We start from the raw sequence: 11784 nt of genomic DNA on the forward strand, positions 1-11784 counted from the left end.
CATATTCTCCTCCCTGTCACGCATGCTCAGTGATTTGAGTCGGTGGTCCTCAAGGGTCTCTGGTGGTCGTCAGTGGTCTCGCACCCGTGTCCGCTGGGTGACCCTCTTTGTGTGGGCATGCGCAGTACCCTTGCTGTGGGTGCACCTGTCCATAACGACTTCATAAGATTAATATCTCCAAACCTATTGTTCAGTTTGGTAGAGACTGTACATGGAACAGAGCAGCATTGTACCTTGCCATGGTCAGTTAGCTTCATTACGTATTACCTTGGTTACAAACTAATTATCTCAACCTCATTCTATAGTTTCTGTTTCACAGTCCCTATCCCACAGTTACACTGTCTGTAACAACGATGTACGTTATTAATATGGTTATTCTTTTTCTGCGCTGCACATCAAACCGTTCAAGCAGTTGTGAAATTTAACAGAGTTAGAAGAGTTTTCACTCTTTAGGCTGTGATGTTTATTAAATTATGTGTTACTTCCATAATACATTCTAAATTTTGATATGATAAATAGTATCTATTTATTCTAGTGACTATTTTGTTTTTGTTTTTCCTGGACAGATTTTATCAAAAGGGGAGCTGCAGGTCCAAAGAACGACACGCAGAGCTGGAGCAGATGTTTAGAGACATTGCGACTATTGTGGCTGACAAAGGTGTGGATCCCGAAACAAAGAGGCCATACACAGCAATCCTTACCGAAAGAGCCGTGAAGGACATTCACTGCTCCGTCAAACCACACAAGAGCACGAAGCAGCAGGTCAGTTTTCTTGCCAAATCGGCTTCTGCTCAGAGGTGTTGCCTTCAAGTGTAATTTCTCCGTTAGCGGTCACAGAGGGAACAGCAAAGCCCTCTGGTCTCACAGGCGCAGAGTGACTCCTCAGGTGGTTGGCAGGTGACTGCTGGGTACGAGCAGCCTCTGACACGCGTGCAGTTTGGTTTCTGACCATTCAGGGAAGGGAGACGGAAAGAAAGGAATTAAAGCAGCGACAGCGATATGCCTGGAACAGAAAAAAAGAGTCTTAGGATTTATTTTCCTTGAGGTGGTAAATCTGGGTTTACACCGGAGCCACATGGGTTTCTGTTGTTCTGCTGTGTAACTGCTACGTAACGTTGTTTCAGACAGGTTTGTTTAGTATTGGAAGTGATCTCCAACAGCAAGAACTCTGCCTTTTCTTGTTAATCTCTCAAAATAACGTAATGGCAAGGTCCCTGCGGCAGAGTGGCGGTGATCGGTACTGAGACGTGTGTCTGAAGCTCGTGCAAAGGATCCGAGATTTTGAGCTGTGCCTGTTCTGTAAGCAGGTATGTAACTGCTCTTTGTTCTGAATGTCTTTACAGGCCCTGGAAGCGATCAGGCAGTTAGAGGAGACCATGCAAATGGAACGTGCTCACATGAGGCTGCAATTTCGTCTTCCAGCACAGGAGGGGAAGAAACTGAGCTTGAGAAGCTCAAGCCCCTGATTAAAACTATTGAGAACGAAGACTTCCACGAACAGTTGGGAATTGTAAGCGGTCAAGCGATTCTTGTGTTTCCTACTTGATTTGACTACACCTGTACAGTTTACTGGGAGATGAATTAATCTATGGAAGTGGTTTCGATAAGCTGCAAGATTACCAGAGATTCTAAATCAGAGGGGTAGTTTGTAGTTTTTCATTTGACACAACCCTATTGATGAAAGCTTGGAAGTAGCCTTTATTACTCAGAGACTGCTGCTTGGAGCTGAGGAGAAGCCCCGTGTCATTTCTCTTTGCACCGATGATTTCCTTTGCAAATATGGAGTGTTCCTCTTGTGTACTTGGTGGGTCAGGCCTGTATTTTGACAGTGGTTAATTAGTTTGTTCAACAATAGTCTGTGGTAAAGTAAAATTTGGTATTGGTAAAAGTCTTTCTGAGAACAGACCAGAATCCAGCAATGTCTCTAGTCAAGAGACATGTCCCCAGCATGGACATGGAACTGCAGAACTGTGGAAAGATGACTTGATAGAAATCGCTGATCAACTCTGCAGAGTCCTTCGTAGGAACTAAACAATGCGGAGTGAGACAAAAGGGAAAGGAACGCTGGGAGTGCTCAGTCTGAAAGACGTGGAGGAAGGAGATGAAAAGCTTGAATAAGGAAAACCTTCCTGGCACAGTTCTACTTGAACAACATCCTACGAAATGACTGGTGTTAGCCACTCTCTTTTTTTTCCAATCTCTTGCTGCCACAGCTTTTCTGACACTAATCCTTTGGGATTTTTCCATGCAGTGTGGGGTTTTTTTAATCGTTTGACACTCGTTTGTTTACAGATGGGTTTGCCTGTAGGAACATTTGGTGTCAGAGTTGCACTACTGAGGATTGAGTTAAGACTTGATATGGAAGTTACTCTGGCTTTGGTTTGCTTTAATGAAGGGTTGCAGTTGAAGAGCATCTGACCGATACGGTGCCAAGAGGTTTTTCTTGAAGTTGTCGGTGTTGAGCGGAAGATGGCCTATGTGGCTGAGAGGGGGGTTTTGTGTGTGAGGAGAGGAACCTGAAGGAAAGGGAGCTGCGTTTTCACTCTGAAACAGGTGCAAAGCGTGGATCGTGCCTGAACTGACCTCGTGGCAGCGTGAAAACTGACTTAGCCTTCCGTAATTGGCTGCTCGATAATTAGAGTACTTTAAAGGGCCATTCTTAGAGATTTCCTTCACTGGCTATAACAATACTTGCTGAGTTAGGAAAAAAAATGTTCTCCAAATAAGGTATTCATAAAATATATTTAGCTACATTAATAAAAATGAACTATCATCTCTTTATATATATTACAGATAGAGAAAGAAATAAAAGAATTATTTTTCGTGAATAGTCTAGGAGGTCTCTGTGGCCGTGGCGATGCTTTTTGTAGGCTGAAGGCTCAGCCTGCGCTTGTGAGCTGTTCTCACATGGTAAAACGCGTGTGGGACAGGCAGCAGTGGCCCCTGGCCGTTGAGCTAGACGGGCTTTGTTGGGCCGTAATTCCCTGGCGGTAACTGTTTGTACGTGCTCCTTTTCTTCTCAGTGGGGTAGAGAACAATTCTGGCAGCTGTCCTTTAGCCTCTCTCTTTTTATGCTGCTTTCTAATACATGCACAGAATTTCCTGATTCTGGAACCATTTTATCCATTTTAAAATGCTTTCTCCTACCCCCCCAAAACAAGAGATAACTACATTATTAATCCTAAATACCAAAACAATTGGCTTTGTGGGCACTTAACCTCTACTTCGGCAAGTCCTGTTTCTCAGGTACAGTTCATCGAGGCTTAACTTCTCTGGTGGGTGTGGGGGTCCATTCATCGTCATCAGGCCTCGGTGCTCTTTTTACCCGTGGATAATGAATCCAGGAATTAAGTCCCTCTACTTTGACTGCAGTATCAGTCTTCAATAGCACGGTGTAGGGTCCTTTCCATTGCTCTTTTAGTGGTTCATCTTTCCAGGTCCGTCTGCAAACAACATCTCCGGGTTGGAACGGGTGAACTGGTGCCTCCAAGGGAAGAGACACCTTTTGATTTAGGTACCTGTGTGGTGAAGACAAAGTCTGCAAAAGAGAAATCAAATGTTCTTTAATTGCAGCCTGACCTCTTCTATGCATTTGGTCTCCCTTGACATTTCAAAGGTTTGTAGGAGATGCTTTCCCGTATACGATTTCCAAGGGGCTTACGCCTTCCTTCACCCTAGGGGTTATTCGGATTTGCAAAAGAGCTATGAGTAAGGCTTCTGTCCACTTAAGGTGTGCTTCCTGACAAAGTTGAGAGACTTGTCTTTGGAGAGTCTGATGCATTCTTCCTACTTTCCCACTAGACTGAGGCCTCCAGGGGGGGTGTAGTTCCCACTTAATCTGCAAAAACTTGGAAATCTCCTGTACTATTTCTGCAATAGAAATTCGGTCCGTTATCAGAGGAGATCCCCTCTGGAACACCAAATCTGGGTATCATTTCTTTTAACAAGATTTTAATTACCTCTCTAGCTTGGTTGGTATGACAAGGGAAAGCTTCTGGCCAACCAGAGGAGGTATCTACTAATACCAATAAATATTTATACTGGTTACATCTAGGTAATTCTGAAAAGTCCATTGGCCAGTATTCCCCAGGAGTTATTGTTAAAGAAAATCTACCGGACGTGAGTTACCCTAGGTTTGCTTTATTGCAGCGCTGGATGCACGGGGGAAACAGCTCCCCCAAACGCGCATGCCAGGTGATCACCAACATACAGGTTCTATAGAATCAAAATATACATATTCATTGTTTTTCCGAGAAAAGGCAGTCCTATGATAATCATTTCTTGGAATCATTTCCCTATTCTCCTCCCCATCACGCATGCTCAGTGATTTGAGTCGGTGGTCCTCAAGGGGTCTCTGGTGGTCGTCAGTGGTCTCGCACCCGTGTTCGCTGGCATGACCCTCTTCTTGCAGGCATGCGCAGTATCCTCGCTGTGGATACACTTGTCCGTTACAACTTACTTCATAAGATTAATATTCCCAGGCCTATTGTCCGGTTGGGTAGGGACTGTACAAGGAACGTAGCAGCATTGTACATTGCCATGGTCAGTTAGCTCCATTACCTATTACCTTGATTAGAAACCCCTTTCCCACAATTATAGGCTTTAAAACAGTTCTAAGCCTTAAGCAGCTTTCTAGTTAATGTCAGTTTTCTTATAGCTAAGCTTCTATATTTTTGACAGTTCCCTCCTTTTGTTTTCATTGCAATCCCTGCAATTATTGATATCTCCAAGCTCCTTGTAAGTTTGCTACTACACTAGAAAAACAGGTTATGCAACATTGAAAAAGCACTATTCTGCATACAATCCCTATGATCACTAAGGCTGCTACAGCAAGCGCCTTTTTGAGCCACACAGAGAAATCAGGAGCCCAGGAAGTCAACCACGGCACAGTATCAGGAAAACCCCAAGATGTATCGTCTTTTTGTACTTGTGGCATTTGAGAACTAATCTCCCAGGCTTTATGTACGTCAGTCAATAATTCCCCTGAACGATCTACATACATGCAACACCTCACATTTAGCATTGTACAAACTCTGCCTTGTGATGCTAACATCATATCTAGGGCCATACGATTTTGTAGGGTCATTTTGGAAAGTTCTGCAATTTCAATTTGCAAGGTTGTTAACCCACGAGCGGTATAATGTGCCAGTTTTTCAGTTTCTCCTGATATGTTTAAAATCGCTTTTTCCAGTTCACTCACCCCTAAAGATGGCATGAACCATCGGAGAAAAGAGTGAAATCCTGAGGGGTTTTCTATTAGTGGGTTATTGGTCCTTTTAACACCGAGTTAAAAAGGTGCGATGCCAGATTGGAAGCATTTATAGTTTTAGGGAGAAGTTGTAAATCCACAGTTACCAATCCTAGAGTGCAAATTCCTCCCCAGCGGGGTGGAAGTGCTTTATAAGCTTTGTCACCAACCACATAACCAAAATACTCCCAGTGCCTTTGGCCCCCTCCAGGCCCAGCTCAAGCGAGATTGAATATGATTAGTTGTGTTACATTTAGTCCAATTTCCCACAAAAGTGTGGTTAAGACAAAACTGCCCAGTCCAACTTTCGGGGGGGTAACATCTCGCTACACAGAGGATGTTACGATATTCGTCTCAAGGAGGAATTCTGAGGGTTAGTATTTGCTCCTCATATTTAGTCCTTATAGAGGGATTTCTCCAAAACTTTTCCCAAACGGAATCCTTCGGAATTGGAATACCAATTAAATCAAACCCACGACCTACAGATTTTGGTAAAGATGCACAAAGCCAACATTCAGTACAATTCCGATTCTTTCGCAAAGGACTTCATTAAAGAAACATGAGTGTTATTTAACCAAAAAGTTTCCTCTTCATTTCCAACTACACTTTGTTTACTTAATCTAGAGTTGGTCATTATTTTGTCAGTATTAGAAATGCCAGCTTGAAAACCCCATGGAAAATCATAATCATGTGCTACCGGAAAATTCCTAAACCCATCTCTGATAATGTAATACATTACAGAAAAGAATGGACTTGTCAGATTCAAATTGATACAACACCAATCATTGTGTTTACCCTCTGTCATTACCCAGAAGTGATGGTTGACGCACCAGGTTCCTCTTCCTGTTTGCGGCTCATATATATATATATGTGTGTGTGATATGGACACATATTCCATGTATAACTTCTTGATGATTCCGTTCCAGTCTCAGGATCTCCCATCACAAATCTAACACAAAAGTCTAGAAAAACATTAGGATTAAAAAAAGGATTCCATACAATCTCAGTATTTCTACCTACTACAATATTTTGCCCCTTTGCATTCTTAGTTCCCCAAACTTTACAACAGGTTTGCTCCCAGAGACTAGTATTACTATATTGTGCTATGGTTCCATTTGTAAGTACATCTCGGTATCGCAGGATGAACTTTGTCTACAAGGTATCAGTCTGACTCAAGAGAAAACCAATCAGCAAATACAGCAGTGCGTTGATTTTCATTCTGTCGCGGAATCTTTAAGCACACTGTGAGTGATGGATCCACGTCTCTTTTCCTTGTAGATTATTTCATAGCTAATCTACAGCATAAAAGGAGGTTAATAACACCATGTAAGGTCCTTCCCATTTGGGCTCAAATCTATTTTTCCGTTTTAAAATTCTTTATCTAGACTTTATCCCCTGGTTGAATATTGCGTACCTGAATTTCAGGTGTTATCCCTTGATACCAAGAAGCATGATTTCGTAATTGCATAAAAGAATTCTGCAAGTACAATAAATATTGAGTTACCTCCTTCATCTCCATCCAAAAGGCTTGTTTTTGCTGGAGTAGAAGTTCCAGGTACTGCTAAAATTCTCCCAAACTAAAACTGCTGCTGGAGATACACCTACTGCTTGCCTCGGTGTATTTCTAATGTCCCAAAGGACTACATTTGATGCTTCTGGCCACTTCAAGCCAGTTTGTTTACAGGTCTTTACTCATTTGTCTTTGATCGTCCTAGTCATCCTTTCTACTTGTCCTGACGATTGTGGATGACAAGGTGTGTGCAATTGCATCTTGGTATTTAATGAATGATAAATTTGCACTAAAATTGCGGCAGAGAAATGTGCTCCCCTGTCCGAGTCAATTATTTCAGGAACTCCGTACCTAGGTATTATCTCTTTTCACAGAGCTTTAACCACCGCTTTTGAGTCATTCTTTCGAGTTGGCAAAGCCTCCACCCAGCCCGAAAGCTGATCAATAATCACAAGTGAATAAGCATATCCCATAGCCCTAGGCATCTCCACGTAGTCAGTCTGTAGTTTTTGAAAAGGATATGTTGCTGGAGGTCGCTTTCCTGCTGGTGCCTTGATTTTCAAAGAGGCATACTGTTTGCACAGTCGACACCCTTCACAAACTCTTTTCATAGCAGTGTAAATCCCCGGGGCTGCCCACAATCTCTGCACTCGCAAAGCTATATTCTCAGGTCCACCATGGGTTTTCTCGTGGTGCCATCGCACAATCGGTATTAAATACCTTTTTGGGAGTAACGGCTTACCCCCTAGAGTCCATTGTCCATTCTGCTGTTCGGCTCCCAGCTTCTCCCAGAGCTGGCTGTCTTCCTCAGGAAGTTCCTCAAACAGCTTTTGCGTGTCTGGCAATTCCCGGTCGAGCTCTCCTTGATGGGTCAGTGTCATTGCAAAGATGACTTGTCGGGCTGCCGCTTTTGCAGCCTGGACCGCGAGCGCATTCCCTTTTGCCAATTGATTCTCTTGGTTGGTGTGTGCTTTAATATATATTACTGCTAGTTCAGATGGTAATTGGATCGCCTCCAAAAGTTCTTGAATCTGCTGTCCATGGGCGATCGTTTCACCTGCTGACGTGAGAAACCCCCTTTCTCTCCACAGCATACCTGTAGCATGACAAACTCCAAACGCGTACTTAGAGTCAGTATACAAATTAACCCGTATTCCGATCGCATATTGTGCAGCTTTCGTGAGGGCGACGATCTCTGCGCCTTGAGCACCTAAAGCGGGAGGCAAAGCTCCTGCTAACAATACCTTCCTTTCCGTGGTAACAGCAAACCCAGTACATTTCCATCCTTCTTCATAATAGGAGGAACCGTCAGTAAACAAGTTCATATCTGGGTTATCCAAAGGTTGATCTTGTCAGTCATCTCGTGGTTTGCTCGTCACTTTGATCATCTGTTCACAATCATGTTCATCCTTTTCTCCATACGTGGGCAGTGGCATTAAGGTGGCAGGATTCAAGGTATTCCATCTTTCCAATCTGAAATTGTCAGCAAGCAACAGTATTAGTTCATATTTATGGGCTCTTTGTGGAGAAAGTGCTTTCTCGGCATATTGTTTCAATCATATTTCAACGTCACGTGGCACACAGACTACTAGGGGATGTCCCAAGACTATGTTCCGGCTTTTTTCTACTAACTCAGCAGCGGTAGCCACAGCTCTTATGCAAAACGGAGTTCCTCTTGCTACTGAATCTAATGTGCAAGAATAATAGGCGATAGGGCTTTCATGTGGCCCTGAAGTTTGAACTAAAACTCCATTTGCCGTTCCTTTGTTTTCTGTGCAATAAAGTTTAAAGGGATTAGAACAGGCTGGAAGCCCCAAAGCTGGAGCTTGCATTAATGCTCCCTTTAATGCACAAAAAGCTTTTTCTTGTTCAGGACCCCAAGCTAGTGGTTCCACTTGCTCATTTTTTGTTGCCTCATTAAGAGGTTTCGCTATTTCACTGAATCCAGGAATCCACGGCCTACAAAATCCTACTTGTCCTAAAAATCCCCCGAAATGTTTCTTTGTTACTGGTCTGGGAATTTCTTGTAGAGCTCTTACCCGTTCTGGATCTACTTCTCTCCTCCCTGGTTTAAGAATAAACCCCAGATACTTTACCTGGTGTTGACAGAGTTGCACTTTGGATAGAGATGCACGGTGACCCTTTTTTGCAAGGTGGATGCACAAATATTCACTATCCCGCATACAATCTTCAGCCGTATGGCTTGCTAGTAACAAATCATCAACATACTTGAATCAAAACAGAACCCCCAGGAAATTTTAAGTCTCTTAGATCGTTTCTGAGAATTTGAGAGAAAGGTGGTTGGTGAACTAGTAGACCCTTGTGGCAAGCGTGTCCAAGTCAACTGTTTCCCTTGCCAAGTGAAGGCAAAAATCAATTGACTTTCTTCAGCAATAGGTATCCTGAAAAATGCTCCTGTGAAATCCAAAATGATCAAATATTGTGCCCATACAGGTATTTGGGGAAGAATTAAATCTGGGTCAGGGACAACAGGGTGTGGGGAAATGACATGCTCATTTACTGCACGGAGATCTTGAACAAATCTATATTCTGGATCCCCATCCTTATCTAATCGATGTTTACTTACTGGCAAGATTGGAGTATTCTATGGACTTTGACATTCCTTGAGTATTCCTTTTTCTAAGAAAACTACAATCTGCTTTTGAATACTTGGGATAGCCTCATCTGCAATCGGGTACTCTTTAATTGAGGGAGCTGACCCTCCTTTTGTTTTAATTCTTACCGGTTCTGCAGATAACAACAATCCTAGATCATCACCAGAGCTGCTCCATAGTTCCCTTGGAGAACTGCTTCAAGTCCTCCTGGAATTTTAAAAGCCGATTCTTCTTCTTCTTGTGGAATTTGCACAATTTCTGCTCCCATGATTATTAATTTGATTCCCGCCGGAGCAAGGAGTATTTGAGTACCAAATTCCTGCCAAAGATCACGTCCTAGCAAAGACACAGGTGAATCTGGAGATATCACAAATCTTCCCCATACCATTTTCTCTGCAATGATAATTGGAAGTGGGGTTGAAAGAGATTTCATTTCTTGTCCAACAACCCCTCTTCTAAGTACCTTCTCCTTAGAAAGCAATGTTTGTGGGAGTGCGTAATTCAAAAGGGACAAAGTTGCTCCTGTGTCTACTCAAAAATTCAAGAAAACGGTTCCCCGGGGGCAAGCGCGGCCGTGCGGGGGGCAGGCCTCCCCGGGGGAGGGGGGTGTCACCCTCCCGCCTCCCGGCGCCGAGAGCCCCCTACTCTGCCCGCGCCAGAGCCAGAGCCGGCAGGAGACGCGAGCCCCTACCTGACGGCGCCGCTCCGCCTCGCCCCCTCAGCCCGCGCCCGCGCCGCCCGCCCGCCTGCCGCCTTCGCTCCCAGCCGCGCCACCATCTTGCGTCTCACAAACTACTGCCCTTCTTTTGGGGCGGGGGGGCGGCGGGTGAGCCGGGAACTCCCAACGCCGCCGCCCGCAGCGCCCGCTCGTCTCCTCCCGGCGCCTCGCTGCCCCGGGGCGGGCGCGCGGGGAGGCCGGGCAGCGGCGGCCGGTGCCTCAGCCTCCCTGGCAGGGAGCGGGGGCGGAGCCGCTCCGCCGCCCCGCCCGTCAGGCGGCGGACAGCAGCCAGAGGGCGGCCGGGCCCCGCCGAGGCCGCGGGGGGCTGCCCCGGCGCCGCAGCGCCTCAGCCCGGGGGCCGCCGGCGTCTCGTCGTCCTCCGGTCGGGCGAGGTGCCGGCGCGAAGCGGCTGCGGCAGGGAGGCGCGGGGATAGCAGGCCGGGAGTGCCCAGGTGGCAGCGGCGCCCTCGCAGCCCGCTCCTCTGCCGCCAGACTTGGGCTCCGCGTAGAGCCTCCCGCCGAGCACCCAGACGGGTTTTAAGGACGGCGGCGTCTCCAGCCCCGTGAAGGCTTTTTCTCCGACGCCAGCCCCGAGTTTCCCTCGGGCGCCCCGAGCTGTCGCTGGGGGAGGCCATTGCCGCAGGGTCCAGATCCCCAAACCAGGGACGAGCGAGAAGTAACGGCTGTGAGGAAAAAACCCCACAACCTCTGCCCGCCGCCGCCCCCCCCCTTTTTTTTTTTCTGGTTTAGTTAGAGAATTTGGAGAAAGGAGACCCTTTACTACATACCTAGATACTTAAGTATTTAGTTTTAACTCCCAGTGCATACGTTTCTACATTCTGTTTCTTTCATCACTGTTTGCCATTTTGGTTCAGACACTAAAATGGGATGTGTTTCCCTGAGAGAGAAAATAAAGATGTGGCTTGTGGGAACCGTTAAAGAGTTACCAGTTGGTCATGGAAGACCCACGATTTACGCAATTACCATTAAAAACCCAAAGCCCCTGTAGAGGTGCAGTATCCTGTCCAGACTAGTGCCAGGAAGGAGTTTGATCAAAGCTTTGAAGAGCAAAAGTTTTGATCCCAGGAATGTTTCTGGTTCTTCCTTTCCACAGTCACTCCTGTTCAGTTTTCCCAACAGTTACGCGGGGAGCACGGCTAACAAACTGCTCCCACAGTCCCGTCAAAAATTGGTGACAGCAGCCAAGGCAGGCTAATGAAAAATAACCTGAATTCCGTTATTATATTTCCAATGTAGTATTTTCCTTTGTTTCAAGTTAGGTTTTTTGGACAGGCAAAAATATGCCATAGCAAAAGTTCTTATGTTTGTGGAGTGTTTCTCCTACATACTTTCTGTAGGTTGTTAATTCTGTGAAAGCCCCTTGAGGTGCTGTCACATAATGAAAAAAATCCACCTCTCAACTGCATTGAGAGAGGTTTCTAAAGGATTTACTTTTCATGTACCAAAATGAGACTTGGTTTAAAACCTTGATGGAATATGCGATGGGCTCTACAGCACCACAGACGAGTGCAGAACAACGTATTCCCACAAGTTGCAAAACGATGATAAAAAGTTTATCATTTTCTGTTCAAGAGAGGTACTGCAGTTATCTGGGAGACGTTGAGGTCTGCAGCGTTCCAAAGGCAATCAATCACAGCAGTATGTCACATAAAATATATATAGGACAACAATA

Source organism: Balearica regulorum, unplaced genomic scaffold, assembly GCF_011004875.1.
Source record: "Balearica regulorum gibbericeps isolate bBalReg1 unplaced genomic scaffold, bBalReg1.pri scaffold_34_arrow_ctg1, whole genome shotgun sequence".
NCBI classification, from domain to species: domain Eukaryota; kingdom Metazoa; phylum Chordata; class Aves; order Gruiformes; family Gruidae; genus Balearica; species Balearica regulorum.